General features: G+C 44.3%; 1 protein-coding gene across 1 annotated transcript in view; it reads left to right on the top strand.

Moving 5' to 3' along the window:
- Positions 1-12,969, top strand: part of EXT1 (exostosin glycosyltransferase 1) — a 256,049-nt gene that overhangs the window by 204,750 nt on the left and 38,330 nt on the right. The window lies entirely within an intron of this gene.

Raw genomic sequence — 12,969 nt, forward strand, 5'->3', positions numbered from 1 at the left:
TCCCGATTGGTTAATAGCTGAAACTTAATACGCTGGAAAAAATAAGGAAGAACTCTTGCCGTTTTGCCCTGAAGTATCATGTGTATTTAATTACTTTAGCTGTTGCGACACTTTAACTGATCCAGATGCTGTATTTGGGATGATAGTATATGCTTTTTTTCCTACGGAGTGTGCATTTTCAGGAAAGGAGAACTGGAAAGATTTGGGTGCTTGCCACAGCAGCTCTCCCCCCCCCCCCGGCCATTTTTTTTGTTTTGTTTTTTTGGCTCAGAAAACAGTGGGGAGGGGAGGTAAAACCTTTAGTAGGATGTTTCCTACTGCCACAGCAGGCAGCCGGCTGGCAATGTTAACCTGCTTCACTGCACCCGACAGCCGATTAAGTATGGTGCTTGTGAAATGCATTTTGTCGGACTTGAACTCCTTGCTGGCCTTGGCTTCTCTTTTGAGATATATCTTGGAGGAAAATGAAGGGGTGGCTGTTAGAATTTCCAAGATAACGTCCAAGAGCCTGCTCTAACTTAGTGGCTTTTACACTAAAGCCTAGAGCTACAAGAGCAGCAATTGTGGACAGTGAAATCTTGAACTACAATGAACTACAAATCTTATGATGTCCAAAAGTCTGATACATAGAAGACAGCAAATTCTGGTCCTCTGGTGCTCAAGAGGAGAGGTCTAGATAGAATGGGATTAAGCTGCAGGAGTGTAGATTAGGGTTGGCCAGAAATCTCTTGGTGGTAAGAGCAGTTCAGGAGTAGAACCACTTACCTAGAGAGGTGGTTGGCTCGTCATCAGTGGAGATCTCAACCAGAGACTGGACAGCCATCTGTTGGGAATGCTCTAACTTTGGTTTCCTTCCACTGAGCAGGAAATAAGTTGGCCTAGACAACCTACAAGACCTCCTCAAACTTTCTCAGCTTGCAGCCCCAGGAGATTGTGAGGTGTGTTCTGGACCCCAGTCCATTCACAATAGTCCACGTCAGCAATCCATGTGAACTGAATGTTCACATTTTGACCAGAAAATCTGTGCAATGTGCAAGAACTCTTGGGCACCCAGTTTGGCGAGGAAGCGGTTTGCTGAAGGTAACCACCAAACTGGTCTTCAGTTTGTGGTGAATCATGATCTGAGTCTTACCCTAACCTATGTGACATTAGGTTGGTCCACATGTCACAGTAAACCATGGTTATTGGCTTACTGTGAGCAAGCAGATCTTCCCGTTTTGCTCTTCCCCTAGCACAAATGGGGAAGCAACAAGCCACACTAAATCCTTGGGAGGCACAGGAAAAACCTTGACTGCAAATTGCCAGACATAGTTTTAATCCAATGGGATGAATAAAGTGGGTACCATCTGATCATTCACAGCAAGCTATTTAACAGGGGCCTGCTGTGATGTGCGGCTGAAGCCATTGCCATAACTATCTATTTCCTGTATAGGTTGAGTGTGCTTCTAAAAGAAAGAGGCAGGTGGATACCATTTTCCAAGAGGGTCCCATGTTTTTTATTTATACAGTCTCCCCCACTATTAACTTTTAGGGGAAAATTTTAAACATCCCATTTTACCTAGGTATTTGATGGCTGAAAGTTCTGTCCCTGGCAACCTTGAAATTATTAGTTGAGAGCATGTGGTTGTATTCAGAAGTTACAAACTTTTACAAAAGGTTGTTCTAAACTGTTTGAGAAAGTTGTTTTTTACAGCTTCTGATTGTATTGCTAGTGATATGTACGTTGACCTGGGCTCCTTTGGAAGAAAACATGAAGTATCAATCTAATAAATAATAATAATAAATGTTATTTATTGCATTTATATCCCACCTTTTGCACATGATTCTCTCTTTCAGACTGAGGCTTAAAAGTAAAGACCACCAGATCTGCAAATTTTGAACTCTACTGACCTCTAGTTCCCAAGGTCATTCATGGATCTTTTGACTAGCTGGCAAGTTGTGGTGTAGAGATCTCAGGTTTGTCTTCTAAAACCTGAAATATTGAGACCATTAATACTGGCAGTCGCAGAACTAGCTAGACGGGTTCACCATCTAGAGTGAAACTCCATGATTTTAGACAGGATCGAGGCTAAAATTAGCAGGGGACTGAGGAATCATGGCCATTATGAATTAAAATGGTTCCCTGGGTAGTTTATAATCTCTTCAGTGTAGCGACGAGGGAGAAGCCTTAAACACTGGGGAGGAATGTAAGTTATGGCTGATTAATTGATGCAGAACCCTTGCTGTTTGCTTCTACGGGTTGGGATAATGACTATTCGGGAATTCAGAGCCGCTGCCTAATCCAAGCATTGATTGACAGGACTGATACTTTCTCCCCCCCCCCCAAAGCAGCGTGTTAGATCGAGAAGTTGAAATTACAAGAATGTTGTGCATTCTGATAATTGCCAGCACAGCACTTTGGTGTTTACACCTGCGTGATGGATGAGGTCGTGTATGTTTTCTCAGCTATGGGTGGTGGGAAGGAGGGATATTTCAATTAAAGTGTGAATAAATTAGAATTGATTACAAATAGGGCCATTTGTTTATACTGCCTAAAAAGGTATTAGCTGAAAGCATGCACCACTTAATCATTATGGAAAGCAGGCTGAAAGCTAATAAAATGTGTGACGGATATTTGTGGAATGACGGCAGGGCGGGGAATGAGGGCTCTTTGCTCAGACCCCAACAGCAAGAATAAAATGGCTAATAAAAGTACTTGAAGCACTTGGGAATATATACTCCTGCAGGGTAATGTCCACCCAAGACTGCCATTGCAACTTGACCTGAGGGAGAACGAGACCTTATTCCCCAGTTTTATGGCTTATTCATTGATCTACAGCCCCACATTTGGGAACGAGCTTAGCATAGGAAGTCCCTTTCTGAAAGGAACTAGTTAAAGTTCAGCATGTCCAAAAAGGAACTAATTCCAGTTCGTGTTTGACCCTTTACGAAATGAAAGAGTTCAGTTCACAGTTCACTTTGAGTTCACCCAAATATTCCTTGGCACACACACAAAAATTCAGTGTTCAGAATGTTGCAGGCTGCTGTGCTGAAGTATAAAATATACTTAAGAAGGCTTTTAAAAACCCATCAAAGCACACAGGTAGTGGAATGTGAATCGGTTAATTAATTTCCCCCTGCAGGTTTGATCTTTAAGCTTGAAAGCCCCAAGAGTCTAAAGAATAAACACACACACACACACACACACACACACACTTAAAGATTAACTAGAAATCATTCAAAGTTCCACCCAAAACTAACTTAGGTCAAGTTCATTTCACCCAGCAAGTATGGGAACTACTTTTAGGTTTAGTTCAGAGATTTTTGAATTAATTTGGTGAACTTTGTTAAACTGAACCCCTTTATTCCCAAGCACTGGGACAGAGCTTTCCACACAGCTGGGAGGATGTACAAACCAAGGTCTGCTTCCACAGTCTGCCATATGTATGTCCTTAGAATTAGATCGAAAAGGCTATATAGTTGCTCTTTCCCCCCCGAAATGGATCTCTTCACACACTAGGAACAACAACATAGCTACCCAAATAATCTGAAGCCAACCAAACAGGTGAACCACTTGCCCTCATCTTCCATACCATTGGCATCATCAGTCTGTTTCGAGAGACAATGGAGTGTGCCTCTAGGGGTGAAGTCAAATCGTTGCATTGGCAGCATCAGGAAAGGAAAGCAGAGCAATATGTCTGGAAGCAGCTCGGCTGCAGGAGTTGCAGGAAGGAGACATACAAGGCTCCATCCAACTGTTTTAGGGACTCCACTCGGGATTTGTGTAGGGTTTACTCTTGCAGTGTTGTTTTCAAAATATGCATTTCCCTATAGTTAAAGTGTCATTTTTTAAAGGGGTGTACTTAGAACAGAGGTAGTCAACATGGTGTTCTTCAAGCATTGTTGGCTTCTAACCAGAGTTAGAAACTCAGGTGTGTAAGCTAATCACCAAATGGCACCTTAAACCTAGGTTGTGGTCACCACAACAGTATGTCTAGGCGCCTTTTTTCCAGTGGGATGATGATGATGATTGTAATCATTATTCTTAATAATAATAATAATAATAACAATAATAATAATAATTTATCATTTATACCCCACCTATCTGGCTGGGCCTCCCCAGCCACTCTGGGCGGCTTCCAACACAATATTAAAATACAGTAATGCATCAAACATTAAAAGCTTCCCTAAACAGGGCTGCCTTCAGATGTCGTCTAAAAGTCTGGTAGTTGTTGTTCTCTTCGACATCTGGTGGGAGGGCGTTCCACAGGGCGGGCGCCACTACCGAAAAGGCCCTCTGCCTGGTTCCCTGTAACTTGGCTTCTCGCAGTGAGGGAACCGCCAGAAGGCCCTCAGAGCTGGACCTCAGTGTCCGGGTAGAAGGATAGGGGTGGAGACGCTCCTTCAGATATCATGATTCAGGTATCATTATTTTCTATACTGCTTTAGATTTTAAAGAAAAAACTCTCAAAGCGGTTTACAACACATCAAAACATCAAATGAAACAATCCAGAATAAAACAAATTCAAGCTTCAAGGAAAATATTTCAGATCCTTCTCTCAGTGACATTTTGTTTTCCCCTTATTTATTTGCCTACTTAATTTATTGGCCTGTCCCATAGCATAAGTACTCTAGGAAGCCAGGGTGGTGTAGTGGTTAGAGTGTCAGACTAGGACCTAGGAGGCCAGGGTTCAAATCCTCACTCAGGAAGTTCTGTGGGTGACCTTGGGCCAGTCACAGCCTCTTAACCTACCTCACAGGGTCGTTGTAGGGACTAACGGAGGGAGGGGGGTGAACCATGGACGGGAGAAAAAGGTGAGATATAAATGCAATAAATAAGCTCTTCTGCTTACTTGGGGGCGGGGGAATAGAGATGTCAGTCATCAACCTGGCATCCAGAGATGTCCACATGGTCACCATTGGACCTGCACCAGTCGCAAAATGCACCTGGCGCCTGGCTAATTTCTAACACCGCTTCCAACTCCCATCAACCCCAGACAGCAATGCCAGTGATCAAGGATGATGGGACCTGTAGTCCAACTGTTTGGGGAGAACACCACGTTAGGTTACCCCGGATGTAAATCAGCATACAAGATGCTACTCTGCCCTTGATTCCCCACCGCATAAGACGTGGGGACCTGAGATTCTCACACTTCACACTTTTGCCTAGATCCAGCTAAGAGAGAACACTTTTTCAGCATAAAAATTACTGGTAATTGGGATATTTCAGAAATTGCACGCCAGTGTTTAGATTTTCAGCTAGATGTAATAAGAGCCGAGGTGGGTGGGAGCATTTGAATCTTTCATGCAACAGACAAAACATCTCTGTCCAAATGGAACCTCTTAGATGCTTGTTATCCCACAATCTGCTACCAGGCTGGCTGTTGATGCATTTTTGCTCTGTTAAGAGGCTGTGATTCAGGTTCCTACAAAGGGACCTTGGTGAAAGGTTGCCGTTTGCATAACCACTTCACACATTCAAGAAGCTTTTCACAGATGGAAGGGGGGGATGTGTGTCAGACTGATAGCTCATCCTTTGTGCTGCGTCAAGCTCCTAAAATTAAATTTCTGCTCTCGTGTTATTATTATTATTATTATTATTATTATTATTATTATTATTATTCTCCATTGCTCTGTAAAGTCCCATGTTTAGGAGTAAGTGTTCTTGGGTGCTTTTGCCCTGGTCTGTTGGGGCAGAGGGTGGATAGCTGGTGCTCAAGTGCACAAGTCAAAAGGCAGAGTGGACACCTTTACAATTTATTTCTTCCTCATATGACCTTGTCAGGGCTGTACTATGTGTGGTGGACTGAATTAGGAGCCAGGATCCAGCAGCCAGAATCGGAAAGCTAGACCTGTAGAACAAAAGCCAAAGCTTGGGCCTAGTCATGGGAACACATGGAGCTGCCTAATACTGACCCACATCATTGGTCCATCTAGTTCAGTATTGTCTACACCTATTGGCAGTAGCTCTCCAGGGTGTCTCCCAACCCTCCCTGGAGATATCAGGGATCTGGGACCTTCTGCAAGTAGAGCGGATGCCCTACCAGTGAGCTACCTCCTTTCCCCAGGGCCGGCCCACCCATGAGGCGACAGAATCCCCAGGGATCAGCAGATCCCGATGTAGATCTTTATCCCCTCCCTTGTTCCAGATGTAGATCTTTACTCACCCCTTTTTCCCTGGCAGGAACAGGGAGGTGTTCTGTCCCGTGGTTCTCCTCAATGTCTTGACAAAACCTCAGGGAGGCCTCAGTGCTGCGAAAGGGACCCATTTATACTTCTTACTTGATTGGTTCACCAGATGACTCCTGACGGAGACAAGCCGCTACTTGCAGTTCAGTGGTTCGCCACACGGGGCAGCGCTTGACGGCAGAAGCGTTACCCTTTGGGTTGGTTTGCATGACTCGATAGGGTAGATATCTATGGCATTTATTTTCGGTTCCCTCACGCTGCCTCTAATCTACCTGGGCATTGGGCTCAGCAGGCCCTTCGCCTTTCTTGGAGTCCCAACCTCAACATTCCCTTGAAACGGCCCTGCACACACACAAACACCCACCCCCAGTCCTTCTCCCCATGTAAAATGAATTTATTCTGGTGGAAAACGCACCTTGCAAACTGATTTTGTTTTGTGCTGAGCCTGTACTCCCAGACTTTAAAGCTGTCTCCCATTGCAATCCTAAAGCAAACTCACTAGGGAGTCGCCTCAATGAGCTCAGTGGGTCTCACTGAGTGGGTCAACGCAGCAGGGACTGCACTGCGTGCTTCTTTAATGTTTCTGGCGAGAAGTTCAAAAAAACACTTGGATATTTGCCTGATTAAAGCAGACTTGGATTTTTATTCCCCCCGTTTTATTTTATTTTGCCATAAGGCTTGCTCAATTAGTTTCTTAAGTCCATTGCTGTATAATTTGATTAAAATGTCTCTGGGTAGTCCCCGCCCCTACTTTACCTTCATATCGTGATTGTATTCCAAAAGTGGCCTCAAATTTTCCTTGATCGCCTTCCAAGTCTAATATAATGAACTAATCCATTTCTCTTAAAAGGTTACCAACTGTCTATCTCCTGTCCCTTCAGGGACAGCTCCTAAGCAGGATATTGTTAAAGATATTCAGCTCTTAATAAGATGTGAACGCACGCATGGTGCCAACTCTTTCTCTTTTTTTCCTCTTTTGGAATTCCCAAATTACTCACCATTCATAATTAACCTATAGAAACTGCTGCCAAAATGCTGTGTGAGGTCTGCAAGCACGAGCGGATCTAGATAGAGATGAGACAGTAGGTATACAGGTGGACAAACCAGGCCCGTTTTTCCACTTGAAGGAGGTAAAGGAGAGGTGGCCAACTGGCCATCCTTTAGCTATGCTCTTCTGCTTTCTTGGGGAGGGTCTGTAGCCCAGTGGCAAAGCACATGTTTGGTGTTCAAGAAGTTCCCAGGTTCAGTCTCAGACTTCTCCAGTTAGGACAGGGGACGATTCCTATACAGTGGTACCTCGGGTTACAGACACTTCAGGTTACAGACTCCGCTAACCCAGAAAAAGTACCTTGGGTTAAGAACTTTGCTTCAGGGTGAGAACAGAAATCATGCTCCAGCGGCGCGGCGGCAGCAGGAGGCCCCATTAGCTAAAGTGGTACCTCAGATTAAGAACAGTTTCAGGTTAAGAATGGACCTCCAGAACGAATTAAGTTCTTAACCTGAGGCACCACTGTAAACGTGAATTTTTCCTTGGTACAGTAGGTGTCAAGGAGCTGTCGGGCAAGCACAAGCCATCCACAGGGCAGGAAATAAATTGAGACTCGTAATGCGATTAGATGTTATTCACAGAAAGTAACGACACAACAGAGTTCCTCTGATCTAGCTGGAGACGAAACTGACCCCTGCTTTCCCCCTCCAGCCTCTACCTCTGGATCCCTCCCAAGCAGACGGAGACTGCGATGAGTGGGTGGGCTCCACCTCTGGGCCTGCCTTGCACCAACGCAGCCAAACAAAGGGAAAGACAACTTCTCCTTTTCTCCAGAGCCCAACAAAGCATGTCACATAGGACAAGAGGAGTGAGACCTGGGAAGAGAGGAAGTTGTGTTCCCATTTCTAGTATGCCCTATACAAAGGGGGTGCCAGTTACAAGTCAGACTGAACCCTGGGATGTTTTGCGTGCAAGGCGAAAGCTCTACCAATGAGCTATGAAGCCTTCCCCAGCTTGGACCAACAGCAAGTGTAGATATTCCCATCATGCTCTTCTTTGAGCATCTCACACGGCTATCCATGTTTGAAGGGTAGAGGTAGGTGGTTAGACTTTCGGTGACACAGCATTAAAAACCTCAGGTTCTGCATCTCAGTAGCAGACGAGTTTATAGGGGAGGAAAGATGTTCCAGCAGAGGAAATTTGCCACATTCACATTTCTCAGCCTACTTTTTAAAAAAGTGTTTGAATTTATTTCTTTCTTATGTCGTCTCTAAAACTGACATTTTGCAGAGCTTGTAGCTATCCAGAACATTAACTGGATTTTCACATTTTTAGCACATTAATGATGGGAAATATAGGACTGGCATATATTAGCCCTAAAGGGGGAACCTATTCTAGTACATGTTAAACTTTCCCATCGTGCGACAAACACTGAGGGGAAGAAAAAGGCTGGTGCTTAGAAATGGGGAGATAGCAACTTCGGTTTTTTAACTGTCTCTTCTTAATGTGGCTTTCCTCCCATGAATGGTGCCAAGCAAGCTGTTGAATTGTAAGGTCAATCTGCTGTCCATGGGGAGAAAAAGAAATCGGTGTTGTTAATTATCCTGCTGATATAAGCAGGGTGGGATGTATGCTGTGATTCCTCAGGAACGCAGAATGTGGTACGAAATCTGGGTCCGGTTTCCTGAATAGCTCTGCTTTCTTTCTTCTCTTTTCCGTTTTTATGGCAAGTTTCTGGTCCTTATGGATGTGGAGATATGCTTGAGGAACTTCAGAAACCAGGTGGGTGGCTGCCTAGCTAAATAAGATCTCCAGTGGTTGGAGGCTGAGGTCTGGGGGTCTCTCGTGGCTCATTCCGTGACTAAGCAAACAATTGCTGAAAATGCATAAAGGTTGCAGGGTGTTTGCAAAATAAAAGCAATTTGGCATTCTCCCAGTTTGCATAACCTGTGCAGATTGTGGGATTTGGCTTTACCGTTGTGCTGAATTTGGAATGCCTAGGTGGGTAGATTTAATTTTATTCCAGTGCAGAGTACGTGCTGCCCTGTTTTATAAGCCTGGTGACACAGAATGGCGTCGTGCCTGCAAACGAGAGCTCACAGGCGCTTCTGTTCGTCCCTTTCCAGTGTTTTACTGGCAGCTTTTTTTACTAGCCCTTGCTCCTGTGCTTCCAAGTGCAGCCAGATGTGCAGGCATGAGAAGATGGTATGATACTCACCACATCTGGAAAAGCCTCGCCTGCTGGTTTCTGCAAATTTCAGTGCTGTTGAAAGGAACAGATGCAGCAGCTGGGGTAGCTCAGTCAGCAGAGCATAAGACATTTAATCTCAGGGTCGTATGTTTGAGCCCCACCTTGAGCAAAAAAATATCGGGGGGGGGGGGTATGACCTTTGTGGTCCCTTCCAACTCTGCAATGCTGTGATTCTAAGATACGGGCATTTTGGGAGTCAGTTGTCACTTGTTCATAGTAGACTTCCTAGAATTCTCTCCATGCACACTGTATATGGATTTGGTTGGCTGGTTGGAATTGGATCAGCGTAACTGTGCATCATTGCAGCTATAGTTTGTCACAATGTTTTGTGTAAATCTAAGGGAGAAGGTTCAAGAAAAAGTTGATTTTAAAAGGTGATATAAAAAAGGGAGACAGGGGATGAGATTACCGGGTTTTATTCTTTTTTAATACAGCCTATCAGTTGCATCTTCTGTAGTTTGGAATTACATTGGGTCGTGGTGGTGGAGGGACTCTTAATCTGTTCCAAGCGGCTTTTTCCCATACAACCACACTTATTCCCATGCAAGTTATACACACTTGTTGTTTAGTCGTTTAGTCGTGTCCGACTCTTTGTGACCCCATGGACCAGAGCACCCCAGGTACTCCTGTCTTCCACTGCCTCCCGCAGTTTGATCAAACTCATGCTGGTAGCTTCGAGAACACTGTCCAACCATCTCGTCCTCTATCGTCCCCTTCTCCTTGTGCCCTCCATCTTTCCCAACATCAGGGTCTTTTCCAGGGAGTCTTCTCTTCTCATGAGGCGGCCAAAGTATTGGAGCCTCAGCTTCAGGATCTGTCCTTCCAGTGAGCACTCAGGGCTGATTTCCTTCAGAATGGATAGGTTGGATCTTCTTGCAGTCCATGGGACTCTCAAGAATCTCCTCCAACACCATAATTCAAAAGCATCAATTCTTTGGCGATCAGCCTTCTTTATGGCCCAGCTCTCACTTCCATACATCACTACTGGGAAAACCATAGCTTTTACTATACGGACCTTTGTTGGCAAGGTGATGTCTCTGCTTTTTAAGATGCTGGTTATACACACTACTTTCAGCAAATGGGACTCTCCTAATGATGGGGCCTGTAACTGAAAATTTGTTTACTGCAGTCTTCACAGCCTCTTGAGACTAAATATAAAAGCAGAAATGCATATGTCCATGTACAGTAGAAATGTATCACACACACACACACACAGAGAGAGAGAGAGAGAGAGAGAGAGAGAGAGAGAGAGAGAGAGAATACCTTTAAAACATTCAGTGTCTGCAGGCTATGATTAAATGAGATTATTAATATTGTGAAGTTTTTGTGCAGGATTTTACTGTCAAAGTAAAAAATTTACTATTTTACTATACTATTTGCAGAGTACAGAAATCTCTGTCGAAAAGGAAGGTGCATGTGTGTGTGTGTTTAAGGGATGTGAGGTGGGGCGGGGGGGGGGGCAAGGAGAGATTCAATCTTGATCCTTTTTTGTCTCTGGAACCAGCAGGCTGGCAAGTTGAGAGCCATTTGCAGGTTTGCCAAAAGCACAATTAGCTAATAACTGGCTTGAAACTGTTAGGGATTTGATGTGTGTTTTTGGTAAATGGTTCTGAAATGATTGATGGAATTGGAAAGAAAGCAGTAGGGTCTAGCTAAACGCTTTAATTTTGAGAAACGGGGGTCACCGGTCCTCTGTGTTTAATTGCCAAAATTTCTTCTCCAAACCAGTCTTGCATCACAACACACACACACACACACACAGCTCTTACTCCCTCCCTAGCCCAGCTAATTTGTCCCCTGCTGGCCCACAGTTACACATTCTGACTCTTTCTAGCCATTTTTCATCCTTTACTATGCTGATTAAGGTGAGATTGTATTGGTGCTTGGTTGCTCTTGGTTGGCTGTATTGGTTGTCAAGCCTCTTTCTCCAGTGACAATAAATTGATGCCTTCGTGGGGCAACTTTTGCATCAATATTTCCAGAATGGAAAGCATGAGTGACTTAATGGGGTGCATTAAATCAATTCATTAATCACCTATTCCAAACGTGGATTTATTAAAAAATGATAACAATCCGACATTAATCGGAGCCAGTCTTCCTCACCCCAAGATCATTCTAGCGACAAAAATTGCAATAGCATCTGTTGAGCTCAGAAATGCATCTCAAGACCGTTTTCCAAACAACAAATGGTTTTTGTTCTGCTGCTTAGTCAAAAGAGATGCTGTATGTTTTTTGTGTTGTTTAATATGAAGACATAATATTAATCCCAGCTTCTCCCAAGGGTAGTTTACAATGTGAAACCAAAAATCCCAAGACGAGAAAAATAGACAATGTTTGCAATGTTTGTCGCGTTTACAAAGAACAGCAAAGCAGGACAAATTCCAAGCCCGGGTTCCCTTTTAGTGAGATGGGTCGTCTATTTCTGACACACGTCACTTTTCCATGTGTTTGGCCTACCCTGTTTCCACAATAATCTGTGATGATTTTAAGTGAATGCCAAAAAAAAATTGCATTCAAATTGATGTACGAACCCAGGAGGTGAAAATGAGGGCCATTCAGTTAAAAATGTGGACCAAACCAAATTCTTCTCCATCTCTGTTTTCTCTCATGTTTTCTCTCCCTGCATTCAGTCTCCCTGTCTCCTTGAACCTCCATTAAAAGTTGCCCCTATTCTCTGCTTCTCTTACCAGTGACAGCATTGCACTGCAAACCCCACACCCTCCAACATTCCTCAGGTGAAAATAGGGACGTTTCCCACTCCCCCCACCACCACAACTGACCCTCCTTGACCCCCCATTTTTTGTCTGCCCGTCCTCCATTGCTTTTAAACAGAAATAATCTGTAGGACGGCCAGGGCCGGATTTAGGTTTGATGAGGCGCTAAGCTACTGAAGGTAATGGGGTCCTTTCTGTGTCCACCTGCCTTTTATCAACAACAAATTGTCTGTGCTGTTTTTTGTGTTGAATATATGCTATATGGTAATTTATGGACCTAATAGGTATCTAAAGCCCTTTCCACATGCAGAATGTAGGCACCCTATATATTGTTGTTGTTGTTGTTTAGTCGTTTAGTCGTGTCCGACTCTTCATGACCCCATGGACCAGAGCATGCCAGGCACTCCTGTCTTCCACTGCCTCCCACAGTTTGGTCAAACTCATGCTGGTAGCCTTGAGAACACCGTCCCGCCATCTCGTCCTCTGTTGTCCTCTTCTCCTTGTGCCCTCAATCTTTCCCAACATGAGGGTCTCTTCCAGGGAGTCTTCTCTTCTCATGAGGTGGCCAAAGTATTGGAGTCTCAGCTTCAGGAACTGTCCTTCCAGTGAGCACTCAGGGCTGATTTCCTTCAGAATGGAGAGGTTGGATCTTCTTGCAGTCCATGGGGCTCTCAAGAGTCTCCTCCAGCACCATAATTCAAAAGCATCAATTCTTCGGTGATCAGCCTTCTTTATGGTCCAGCTCTTACTTCCATACATCACTACTGGGAAAACCATAGCTTTAACTATACGGACCTTTGTCGGCAAGGTGATGTCTCTGCTTTTTAAGATTTTAAGGTTTGTCATTG

Source organism: Podarcis raffonei, chromosome 7 (genome assembly GCF_027172205.1).
Source record: "Podarcis raffonei isolate rPodRaf1 chromosome 7, rPodRaf1.pri, whole genome shotgun sequence".
Taxonomy (NCBI): Eukaryota; Metazoa; Chordata; class Lepidosauria; order Squamata; family Lacertidae; genus Podarcis; species Podarcis raffonei.